This window comes from Homalodisca vitripennis, chromosome 3 (genome assembly GCF_021130785.1).
Source record: "Homalodisca vitripennis isolate AUS2020 chromosome 3, UT_GWSS_2.1, whole genome shotgun sequence".
NCBI lineage: Eukaryota > Metazoa > Arthropoda > Insecta > Hemiptera > Cicadellidae > Homalodisca > Homalodisca vitripennis.
The window spans coordinates 134,333,985-134,348,228 of NC_060209.1; positions in this window are offsets into that span (position 1 = coordinate 134,333,985).

Sequence of the window (14,244 nt, forward strand, 5' to 3'; positions counted from 1 at the left end):
GATATTTGTATATTTTTCATCAATAAAGTAGCTTTATATCTGTGCAATTACTACAAGACCGTTGTGTATAGTTATATGCGCATCTAAAGCAAGCGAATGTAATTCACGAACATTGTATATCTAGGGAAATTGCCTATGTAACTGACTCTAAGTTATATATTATATAAGATAATGGCTTGAACATGATGTAACAAACTAAGGTGTGACCTGTAACTAAATGTTTCAGGGAGTCGTTCAGCTCTTCTATCGATTATTGCTATATGAATACCAGAATCACTGTTTTATCATCAATGACGAAATAAATGGAAACTATAATCTCATTTAAAAAGTTGTATCTTTCTTGTAACCTATTAAAAGTAAGAAGGTTATAACTATATATTTTATCCCGATACGAAATTTCAAATTTTAATAGTTGTATGAAAAGTAAGATTTATTTGAAGTGTTAAATTACATTCTAATACAGGTAATTTCCAATTATAGCAGATATTACAATTATTTTAAAAGCTGTTTTGGATTTCAGTGAATAGGCAAGTGGCCTAGTCATCTGAAAATATCCTAAAACATAAGTAGTCAGAATTTGACACTGAAGATTCCCTTTAAGCAGGGCGTCGGAAATTCTATTCACTCGAACCAGCAGTGGTCATACACGTGCAACACCTACTAAATTGCTTGCAAAGCAGCGGTAAATAGCAGTGCAGATATAACAGAAAGTGTAGTCTTACATTTCAAAACCGTTATGAACCTTAAATTAGTTATCTTTAGACAAAAGAGGCTTTTCAGAGCTGTGCATATATATATATATATATATATATATATATATATATATATATATATGCAAAAACAGGAATGGAACAAATACTCAGATTACATGAAAATCACCATAAATATACACTTTTTAACAAATTTTATTAATCGTGAGAAGAAGGAAACTCAGACATCGGCGTCGAAACTAAAATCACTTGAACTAGCGATATTTATAAAGATTACCTACGAAGACGTTGGTAACTGCGATTATGTAAATAAACTAAGTACAACCATATGATATCTTAACATGTGCTTTTTATATTCTTAGAGTAAAATATACAATAGAGTTCAAATTTTATGTTAAAGTTCGGTGACAATATTTGTTTTCGTTCTGTTTTAATTAAATTTATTTGAGTTACATCATTCTACGTAGACCTGTAACAATATTTATATTGATTAATAGCTGTACTTAGGATAATGATTTAGGGGTTGAAACAAGAATACGAAGTTGTATTGTACCTATATGGTAAATAGCCATAAGATGTATAAAACATGTGAAATCATTATTACTTAATTTGTTATTAAAACTTGTAGTTTTAACTACGTTCGAATAAAACTGTAACTATAAAGTAACATATCATATCTTATTACTTACAATAATACTGCATCCTGTAGATGTAAATCATATACCTTAATATAGTTATATTTAAATTGTTATCTTTGGCCTCCTTATCTTATTGAGCATAGTTATAAACTTGCCTAATATTATGACTATTAAGCCTAGTGGATTGAAAAAAGGTATTTTTCGGTGTACAAAATGTTATTTCCAACAGCTGTGACTTTACATTTAAGAACGGTTTGTGAAGATTCAAGTTATAAGAAATTATAAATAGGTTACGAATAAAAATTATACGAACTAGTGTAAAAATAACTATTTGTACTACTTTAATTAAAAAAAGAAATTTGGGCCGAAATATAGCCTGTAAAACCTTCTGTTTAGTGTTAGTAAATCTTTATTATGCCTTTCTTAAATAAGTTTTTGATTTTTAACGAACGGGTAATTCATATAACATTAGTAGATACGTCATCATTATTCTACCAGTCTCTCAAGAAAAAATACGAGTACTGAAATGTACCAAGCATGTAACAAAGAGATAATCGGAGTTAAATCTAGTGAAAGTTATTTCAAAGGTGAATCAGGCCATTGACTCGACAAACAATGTGTGTCAGGCTGGCTTTTCTCGCCTCTCGGAGGATGTCAACTCTTCAGAAATGACTGACAATATTTTGTATTGATAAAATATTGCGGTCGCACATTCAATCTAAATTCTAAACGTGTAGATAACATTTTCCGATAGGCTTTTTATTTCAATACAGTAAGGTTACTAATTTTGAGTTAAAACTATTAATATCTAGCAGGAATAAGGACTTAATCATGTCTTCGTAATGTCCGTTTATTTGTACATTTAAACATATTAGGGTATAAAATGTATCGAAAGTGATTTATAATAGCATATTTAAGTTTTATTCTTAAGATGTTTTATTAAGTAAGACCATTATATTCAATTTTAATACTGCCTCACGGGATTTCTTTAAGGAGTTCTTAACAATTTCAACCTTTATCTAAGAACTTAAACAGATAGTACAAAGTTTAGGATTCTTCGTTGAATTAAGAAAATATTTAGGTATGCATCACGTATTTAGGCTGTTACTATAAAGATATATAGCCAGTATATACAAAACTACGTTAAAGGAGGACTCGTTACGCCCTTTTTAATCTGACACCTTATAATGGTAGAGTGATATAAAAATGAAATGTCAAATAATGGATACATCATCTAAATATATCCTTTGTTAACGTTACCAAAACTATTAAAGTTAAGATGTGCATACTGTTTAAATGTTTTAGTTTTCAATATATTTTAAGGGTTTGCTATGGTTTTATTATCGTAGCTTATCACTTGTTGGCTGAGTTTTAGTGATACCTATCACTCTTGGGACTGAAAAATATTACTTCTGTCTTTTCATCTGTCTGTGCCTCCGCACGATATCTTGAAAATATACTGACACATGGCTTGAACATTTTTCCTCATACTTCATTAATATGTTAATGAGTTAGATAATAGTTAGAAAATTAGATAATAAGTTTTATCGTATAAATAACCTTGATGGCAACGAATCAAAATAATTGCAGAATAAATACTTTTGTAAACAAACTGATATAGATTAATTTTAATTTCAACAATATATATTTTGAGTAATTCCACCAATTTGGAGTGGATACAAGACTTGTCATACTATCATAAGAGTTAATTTATTATTTGGTATTCTAAAAACTATTAAAGAACCGATATCTAAATTTATAACTTAACTATAATTTAATCCTGCTAACTATCTCTCTACTATATTGTATGTTTCAGTGTTACTACAATTTAGTAATTGACGATCAACCGTAAAAAAGGTTTCTGAAACTCACATTACAATGTTTTAACTACAGAGTGTAAAAATTCTTACAATTAAATCCGCATATAAATGCATACTACAATTACTAAATATAAATCTTTACACTAAAGCACCCAACATCACGTTGCCGAGGATTAGTGTAATAACGCAGTTGAAATATAAATGTTCTCTCCTTTTATTATGTGGACATGTACTCCAGCTGACAGAACTAAGACCATTTTAATCGCTGTATGTTTAGTAGAGATTTTACTTCGTCAGTTACTATTCTCAGCTGTTTATTTAATGTTTTCGTTAGTTACGTAAGTGTTTAGTATTTAACACTGTACGTTGAAAAATTTCAGTTTGAAACGATATATAATTAAATACACTAAGATACGGATAAATGTGTAAATATATACCTGGGGAGTGTGTGAAGCCTCTGGAAAAGCTTTGTGGTACTGTCCCTTAGGTTTTTAAAAACATGTCAAATTATGATTGTAGATCGTCAGTAATTTATTTACATCTGTCGGTCCGTTTTGTAATAATTATTCCAACTTTAAAACGATTAAAATGCTATGAGACGTAAATAATGCTTTTCGTAATTATAAATTTTTTTAAATTAAGTAAGGAAGTAAATTATTTTAATAGTCGTTCTAAATTAAAATTTTGTTAAATGAACATTTTATGTTATGTTTGTACAAATAATTACATGTATTAAAATATCTATGTTTAGCATACAAAATTCAAGCACGCATTATAGAAACACTTACAGGTATAGTAGAATAAAATATTGTGTAGTTTTTTTCAACAATCATTCTACTTAACATACACTGACCGTGCCTCCCTCTCCCATATATATTTTTAATAAGGATCATGAATAGTCAATGGCCAGCTATGCTCACTAGGTTAGCAATGCTACGGTATGCTTACCTAACAACATACCTACGATAACAATTTCATTAACTTACAGTGAATTTGTAGCATTAAAAGTTTTCAAAGTTTATGTATCTAACAATTACACGAAAGGATTCTCTGTTATTCACATATTATATCTTTTTAAATTATTTAATAAAAATAAATATATTATACTTTATATAATATTATATTATATTGTACTATCGTATATACATTTATTCTACACAATAACATTTTGATGGTGGAGTCAGGACAGATTTTATTAAGATTACTTAATTTATCTTTTTTTACTGAGCCCGTCTATATGGATATTATTAGTCAGAACTGACAAGATATATCATTACTGATACGTTATATTTACCAAGGCCAAAACACGATTGTTTACCGTGACTATATTTACCCTTCGATGATTGATCAACCCATTAGTAATATTTTCATGGTAGAAATGTTTGTCGCTTTATAGCCATTGTCACAATACATCAATCATTAAAAAGCTCACCTATGATTTTTTTGTATCGTGGAACGGTAGCTAGTTTTCAAAGAAGGTTAAGTGTCTGTATACAATTTAAACTTGGGAATAAGATTATTTTAAAGATAATTTTCCTTGTAAAAGGAATTGGAGAGATTTAGATATATGGTATGTAACACATACCTTTTAGCTATTAGTTTTTAGAAGAAATTCATACGTTTTAATTCCCAACTCATTTGCTAATCTTTTGGAAACCCTGGAAATATTTGATGCTTAGTTATTAATCCTATAAAATTTGAAAAAAGAAATATCTAGTAGAATACTGTAGAAGGTGGTATGGTAAAAACTATATATTTATTTCGTTTCAAATATTCCAATAACTCAACTATTGACTTTTTACTGATTAATCGATATATATATATATATATATATATATATATATATATATATATATATATATATATATATATATATATATATATATACTAGCAGTTGCCCGCGGCTTCGCACGCAATTTCCCGTTGAAAACAGTACACTATATTCACTTATTCTTTTTCTATCACATTCTAAACATTGATGAGATAATTGATAGTCGTTCCATCGTGAGCCTCTTGGACGCATTATGAAGATATGTACCATATTCCTGCCTCTATCTTTCGTGGTTTTTGCTAGGTGTTGATAAGTTATTCAGAACAATTAATGTATATGGATGAATCTCGGTAAACTAATTAGGTTATAAAGAATCAAATTCGGTCTGTTAAAATTAATTTTCTGTCTAAGATATTTCCAGTATTATTTAGGAGTGTGCCTTCAAGAAAACGTATCAAAGAAACCCAATTTCGATCATAAAGTGTCTTCTTTCGACTCTTCATTTACCTTCCATGTAACCAAATTCGATTACCTTATGTGCAAACATTCACGGATTTTTACAATGAGGTTGTTTTCATAATAGCGTTTAATAGTATTTTCATTGCATTAGATAGTTTATTAATCATTGGTGCAATCTGAATTTAAAATTAGGCAATGACGTCTTCTATGCAACCTGCATTACACTACTGATCAAGCACTTTACAATAAAAATTTTCTAAATTTTAAATGTAAACAAATGTTTCTGCCTCTTTGATGAACTTCAGCTGAAAGTATTAACAGCTGTTAAGTATCCGCTCGCTTTGTATTATGTGTCGTAGCGCAGTCTGTCGGATCCAATATAAAACACTCTAACATCAACAACGATTTATAATTAAACATTTAATTAATACATTTTATTCGTTTATATTCACGACATAAGCGAATAATTCAGATAATAACTATCCTATCTTCTAAGTTAGACTAAATTACGGATATATGTGAAATTTGATTGAAATTGGTTCAGTCGTTTTGGAGTTTATTGGCAACATACATCGTGACTCAAGATTTTTTATATATATAGATATATATATATATATATATATATATCCTCTTTTTATTTCTGTAATTTGCAAACTGATAGTATAAGGTTCTGATGGATCATTTCTGTTCCACCCACACTACCTACAAAATTAATATAATTGATGTGGATTCGTTTTCTTAAAATAAATGTTACATATTTGTCATAATAATTTAAAATATACAATGCATAAAATGTAAAACACAACTTACATTTTTCATTTATTGGCGTTTTCAAATAATGTTCAAAGGATATTAATATAGTTTTCATAAGATTTGTTGAATAGCCTTGGGTAAAGTGAAATTGTAGTAATTATTTTTAAATTGTGCTGTAAGCACAAATTCATCCAGACTAATAAAGCACTAACAAACAAACAATTAACTGAGATCCCTTACAGCGGAGACTTGTCGAGTCAAAGTGTTTAGTCTGAGAGGTGAAGATGAAGAGTTTGAATATTCTCTGAGCTAGCGTCTGGCGACGTAATCTGAGTTATGATGATAAGGCACATCTCTACACTACATAGTAAAGCTCCCAAGTCTATATCTTGGAGGCTTTTCTCATAAAACTTTTCGATGTTACTTGTTTGCAATTCGAGGACCTTTGAATAGAGATTTCCTCTCAGTTTTAAGGAATTTCTTTGCTTTACATTCTTTAAAATGTTGTTACTAATATCTCTGATCTCTGTGACGTTATTTTGTATGAAATTTAATAATTCTAAGACATAAATGATTAAAAAATAAACATATTGAAATAAATTTAATATTTTATTTATATGTATGATTTATCCATTACTCTTAAACTACTCTTTAAATTAATGATAAGTAATAATTTAAAATTACTCCAAACCAAAGTCTTGTAAACCTTAAAAATTAATGTTATGTTTATCGGTAACTCAGAAATGTTTCTAATAAATTTTGTAATTTTTATATAATTTATGTACTAGTAATTACGGTCTGAACTTCATCGGCCAGTATATTGAAACTTGTCTTAGTGTGGGTTACTAATTTCATTGGGTCATTCATAATTAGATTATTCCAGAGATATTTAATTACTTTATTTTTCAAAATATAATCTTTTAGGTAACTTTACTAATCATACATTTATAATTTATATGTATAAACATTTAACGTGTTCATGTGTGTTTCATGCCAAGAAATAATGGCTAGACAGACTCCCTGGTAGGAGAGCTTTGAAATAGATAGAAAGGAGTTGAGAGGTTTAAATGTTCTAATGTCTCTAAACAGACCAATCTTTGTTGCTGTAAATATCTGCTTCGCCATCTGCATGTCAAACTTGCTTAGACTCGTGCATATTAAATAAACCCACTAAATAATGAACATATTTTAACTTTGAAGTGCATTTAATCTAGATAAATAATAAATATACATCCATCCCATCCTCCTGCAGTTATTTATAATCAAAATTGAGTTAAATCTGTATTTTACCCAACAACGAAGGAACACACTACACCACGTGTCTTGTAACAGGCTTCTATACGGTTGTTTGAAAAATTCCAATTCTCAACCTCATTTAAATATCGAGAGATGTTGCGGAGAGATAGCCGACAGATATACATGCTTATATCCCTCCAGTAGACATTAGGTATATTTAATGTGTAAGTCAAGTGATACATTTCAATGACGCTTAATAAAATTTCATATTTGGAATTACTTTTTATATTATGTATTTATAAATATATTTGTGCAACGGAATATTATAGGACCCAATAGAATGTAACGAAAACTATTACTAACCAAATCCATCAAAATATTACATGCTAAATTGTCAACGTATTGATCTCAAAACCTTGGGAAATGTATTTATTCTATGATTTTCCAATAAAAAATGTAAAGATATTCGATAATGTACAACCAAATAGCATGGAGTAACACCATCATTGAATGCAGTGTAAGCAAAACATAAAAGTCCATGCAAACTTTCAACTCTATACGTCAGTTCGTTTACAAGATATTGTGAGAAAACACAGACAGGCAGACATACATACACTCAGTTTTTGTATTTCCAGCCCGTAAAGTGAGAAGCTTCACTAACACCTCATTCAACAGTCAATTCGATAATATTAATTATTATCAGTGTGTTTTATATACATAAACACAATCTATCAAAGTAAGAATTTAAACAACAAAAACCATTTCACCAGGTATAATAATATTAAATACAGAAATTATTAATTGTTCCATAAAGTTCCTATGGACTGAGAAATCAATATTTGATTTTATGATTCTATTACGATAATTTAGTTTAAAAAATCGACGTTTGGCTTTTACGAAAAAACTAAATTAGTCTGTGGTGAAACGAGGATTTTCATAATGAGGGCTTTATACGTAACCAAAATAACACATCCAGATAAAAGGCAAAGGTTTGGTATCATATCGAATAAGGTATATGGTTGTAAACGAGTGTTGGTACTTGTCTGAGCTATTTCTCCATAATTTTAATTTTGCGTCTCCATATGTGACTTCTTGGAAACTGTAATCCTAATAAAACCCTCACATACGTTAAGTAATTGATCCAAGCGTTTATAGACTCTGTATTAATCGAAGAAATGATTATTATTTAAGTTCAAATAGTGGTGGCTACAGATAAAATTTATTGCTACGAAGGTCCTTGAAAGGCAATTTTTCCTTTAAATACGTGTTGATTTAAATTATGAGAGCTTCAGTTTTGACCATTAATAATCTTACAAAATTCAAAATGCCTTGTAGGAAAAAGCTTATGTATAAAATATAGTCTACTTTTATAACATACATGTACAATACTTAAGACTATCTAAACACTAAAAATATATTCGTATATTTATTCATGTCATAAATGTATTTGATCAGAACATCTTAGTAAATGTCTTACAATAGTTTCCATACTTTACATGAGTTATTCGTACCACATTCAATATTTTTTCAATAATACTTACTATAAATATTAATTTCTTATTTATTTTTATGGAAAGTTAAATTTAAAAAATAATTAAACCATACTAAACTGTAATTATCTCTATTTAAAAGTACGCTAAGTCAAAGCATTGATCCAGTTAGGCCGTTTCTTATCGAACATCGTGATTTTTCCATTCTGCAGTATGAATGACGTTATGATTAGGAGATAAGAGGTTATGGAGGAGAGGTTTTATAAAACATGTATTTCCAATCTGCCCCGCAGCGAGAGAAGTTCTCTCTTGTAATGAGAACACTCGCCCAACTACAAGTTGCATCCGGTCTACAGTATTTGAAGTATCCCTTGGCTTTGTTTTACGAAACTAATAAGTTCTATATTTGTAAATAAAGCTTGGTATCTGTTATGACATATATTCACGTAATTGATAACTTAAGTGAACCTTTAACCAGTGTTCAATAAAACATTTTGACAAGACTTAGAGACTTTACTCCTCTATATTAATGTTATCACACCTCATATAAATAATTATATTTTAAGTTTTTAAATACTACTATACTATGCCTCTAGTAGAACATTTCTGATCGTTACCGTGTTATATACAATGATGATGACGTAATACACTAAATGTAAATCACGCTGGCAACACATTCTGTTGTGGGAGAATATTTTAGTCCTTGAATTATGCGGTTAGGTGATTAACGTTAGTTTAAAGTGTCTATTTAAAGAAATAAGATTAAAAGTATAGATATCTGCAAAGAGATCCTGTTATAAGGAGGTTTTATGTCGACAAACAAATAAGTAGTATTAAAAACTACTAGTAAATAATCATAAAAATACTCATTATTATCTAATTATTTTAGAATTTTTTATACTTATATTTACAGTTTTATGAAATTTTCCATAAATGTGATCTTCTTGTACATGAACCCGGAACATAACGCCCTTAGGGACTAAGTTTTTACACCACAGAGCCCGTAATATATTTTGTTCATAAATTATTTAGTACCTGGCTCTCGAGTGTTCAAACAGCCAAAGTACATGGAAGACCTAAACTGTGTAAGCACTTGTTATTTGTATACATGACATAATGCATTAGCCTATCAATAAAAATTTATAAATGGAAGTACTTATTCCATCGAGACACTTTCTATTACATAATTAATTGGTATTACATTGAAACAAGTTTTGCAGCCTATAATGCGATTATGTCAGCGTAAAGTGAATTTATTCATAACACGTGTTACAAGAATGATTGTTGCTATTACTAAATCTAGGTGTTTACTAAAATTATAGCATTTTAGATAAATATTCAATGTGTATGTGATGTATAATTGCAGGTTTATGGGACAAACATTGTAACTGCATAGATAGGTCCTATAAACAATTTGTCCTCGTAGAATTATATTTAAAATTATTGCAATTAAAATTATTGACCTACACAAAAATATATAATATGAAAACAAATTAATATTTAGTTTAAGCTACTTTTACAAATTTGGCTTAAATACATGACGTAACTATCCATCACCTTTATGCAGTAACACCACAGCTCATATCATGCGTCGTTGTTGATGTTTACGGCATGTGTCCAGCGCTCCTGGTGGCCATGTCGTAAATCAACAACACGTTTCTCAAGCATAGTTCAACCAACACACACATTGATTCCATATATTATTATAAACTTTCAGTTCAAAAGCAACATTTAGCTTTTATGTCTAGTTTTTGGGGAGTTGGTAGTATTTATTATACAGTGATTTAGTTTTATATATTAACTTGATTAACATAAGCAGCCTTCTTTAATTTTCTAATAACTTAATAATGGACATAATTACATGAAGAAATTAAATATTTAAATACATTACTAACCAATATTCGTGATTGAAATGTTACTATGGCTCATTTGAATTTGATAATGCTAGTTAATAGTTTTCTTAAACTTTAACTTTATGTCTTTAAGAAGTACTTTCATAACATATTTAAACTGAACAATAACATTGAGTCAAACCTGCCATAGCTATGATAGTTACTCCACCATGATTAAGATCGTGCTTAAAACATTGCAGTGGACTCGATTGTGCACCTGAATAGATATTGAAAGTACCTCTTTACCTAGATTGCACTATACTGTTTAGTCTGGATGTCCCTGATGTTGAAATGATCTAAATAATTTATTTAGACCATCTCTGTTATCTAATTTATTTGGATGTCTTTAGAAGAACCTTAGATTCCAGAAGTCAAGTCGTGACAGCGTTAGATTTCCAATGCTGCAGGAAGCGGAAAGTGAACTGGAGTTGAGCTCAATATATTCACTAGACAATTTCACTCCTGTTGATGCGGATGAAACATACAAACAATTATGAATTTCCTAATCTGTAGTGAATACAATTCCAAAATGGGAAATGATTTTTTAAATTTTTTCTCGTGTTTCTGAAATTAACTTTAAAACCTATTTATGAGCACCTTTTTTGCAGCTGTAAGAAATATCACATGCTCAATTATAGCCTTTAATGTTTTTCACTTACGTGTTAGTGTCATACATGAAACTTTTTCGATTCATATATATATTATGATTTCCTGAATTATGTTGTTGTATATTTACGAAAGTTTTTATTTTGCAATACACTCTTAGTTCTTATAAAATGATAGATCAGTGCACTTATTATTTGCTACCAACATATAAATAAAATCTAAAATTGATATTTTGTGTTAAGTTAATACTGTCACTGTATAGACACAATGGTGTATGATCCTTACCAATATAATTCATATTGAATGTATTAATGGTTTAAAAATAATTTTACTTATTAAAACCATAATGTTTTTCTATTTAAGTATCTGAAATATTTAACATTAACTTCTCTTACTATTTTATTTGATTTATTTATTTCACTGTTTTCTTCCAATTTCCTGTCAATATAAACTGTTAAGATATCTAAGAGTATTATAAAAGAGCATGCTACAATTTAAATTATTTTCTAATCTTGATTCAATCCGAATGTTGATATTAGGTCCATTTCCTTCCACTGTCCTGTCCACTTCCTCAGTACGTTTTCAATACTGATATCAAACCTAGTACTAAGTAGCATTGCCAAGATTATTTCTTACTTGACATAAACTAACAATTCTTGTTTTTGATTTCACGCTTGAGACCATTTTAATGTCAAAACATCATCTCGATGATGATAGTATTTCCAGATTCAACACAAATATCCTCATTGACTCTTATCTAGAAGTCTTAACGTACTTCTAACTGAAGAATGGAAATACTGCGATGTTTCAATAAGAAGCGAGGTTTGTATTTTTGCTGTATTATATGTACTGTAGACTGAATGCAGCCTGGAGGAGTAGGAATATTCAAATAATAAGATAGGACTTCTTTCCCTTCAGACAGACTGGAATACATGTTTTATAAAACATCTCTTCTACAGGCATTACACCTAACGTGCTTCATACTGCACAATAAAAATATCACAAAGTAATTTTTCGTAAATCGGTTATGGTTGTCATAACATGATAACTTGGTTAAAGTTGTAATATGCTTTAATAAATTTAATTCTAATCCTAATATCTGTTTCATTCTTTAAAAACTAATAACTTTAACAATAATCGTTATAAAAGTAAGGGAGTATAAACCACTTAGTCCAATGAAATGATGACATGTTTATTAAATGAATTGCTTGTTGTAATTTAAACTAATTTAGAGTTTTCATCAATTAAATTAGACAGTTTCATGTTCGATATTTTAATATAAAGAAAAGATAAAAACCAGACATTTCAATAAAAAAATAGACAGAAAAAGAAAAAACATTCAATAAAATGATTAACTGTTGGTTCGAGAGGACGTGACAAACTAATTTATCATTACATTTGACTTACAACAGATTGTTTCCTTACTCAAATTTGTACGTTTTTAGTACATCTTTAAAAACAAGATTTATATAAAAATATTTACAAGAACCTTTAAAATTTTAATAAATTTTCGTCAAATTGCTACTAAATAAATATGCGTTCTGAGATATTTTTGTAGTTCTTCGTAAAAATCAAATTTGTTTACTCCAAAATAGATAGAGAAATTAATTTAATAATACAATTGAAAATCTTTTGAAAAATCTGTCAGACGATTACACTTTTTATATATTAAATTAGGAGATAACAACTACTTCGTAAGTGAATTAATAATTTGGGAGGAAAAGATGTACTCGAGGATTAGATGTACGATTTAAAAAAGTGATTAGTGAAAAGTTGGTACAGAAAAGTTATTTTAACACTTATATTAAATAGAGCTGATAAAATGACAGATGCAATTAAATTCGACAATATTGTGTAATGTTAGAATGTTACATATAAGAAACCATTTACCTGTATAACCAATATTTTGTATATAGCTGTTGTTATGAATTTGAAAAGTTTCGTACAAATGGTTTAAATATTAAATACCAAATATTTATATGTTCTGTATTGGACGCATTGTAATAATATAATGTGCCAATTTTGTTTAACTGATAATAAAAGCCAAGGTTACTAATTCTGTTGTGATCATTAATAAATATAGATTCTATGAAAAAACTCTATGTTATTGCAGACATAAATCTATTTAAATAACCAATATAATGTAAAATCATGTTAAAATTGTATAAATTGCTCTCAGATGAGACTACTGGTCGTTACGTTCATTTATGTCGGTACGTGTTCTCTCTGGTGAGTACGAGTATTATATTCGATAGTACACTCAGAGCAGTATTAAAATATTGCACTTTCAATGTCAAATTAAATTTTTATTGGTTTTATTACAAAGGTCACTCAGATAAGATGTGTTATTACAAACAGTAAATACTTATTAAAATTAAAAACTTTGTCAGTATCACAGGTGAATCCATCCTTCGTACCAAGATAATGAGAGCAAGACACATACATCTAAAAACTCTACGTAAGAGAGTCCCATTGAAGATTTTCAAGGGGATCCAATGAATGCTTAGAGGATTAATTAATATGTTAACCCGTTTCATATCGCTTGTTTAATACAGTAACTACAGTTGTTTAAAGAACCAATTATTGATCTCGTTACATATATTAAGACTATAATTATTTAACACTTTTTTATTATTTAAATATTGTTTGTTTTTTTATAACATAGTTTTAAGTATCTAAACATGTTTTGCATTTAGAAATATATAATTTTTATAAAAAATATAAAAATCAGCCGATCCCACGAAACAAAACTCTCTGAGTACATTAGTTTATTATAACATTGATTTGCTACAATTTCTTATAATAATGGATGGTCTGACCAATCCATTTTGCCATCATTTGCAGAGGTGAATCTGACGAGTCAAATTAA